The following is a 219-nucleotide window of genomic DNA, read 5'->3' as shown; positions in this document are numbered from 1 at the left end:
TACAGATGGTAAACAGTCACATGCCCAATAAAAATGGCCAACAGTTTGTTCATTCCACAGGGACAACGCAATGTCTCTTTTGTAGGCTGGACGATAAATGGTCGTGCCACTCACCAAAATGTACTGAGATGTGACCATAGAACCATAGGTGATCCTGCACATTTATTTTATGTTATCGGTGAATAGATACAGCCATACATAATTACAATTACAATCAAC

Source organism: Etheostoma spectabile, chromosome 3, assembly GCF_008692095.1.
Source record: "Etheostoma spectabile isolate EspeVRDwgs_2016 chromosome 3, UIUC_Espe_1.0, whole genome shotgun sequence".
NCBI lineage: Eukaryota > Metazoa > Chordata > Actinopteri > Perciformes > Percidae > Etheostoma > Etheostoma spectabile.
This window is presented reverse-complemented; position numbering follows the sequence as displayed.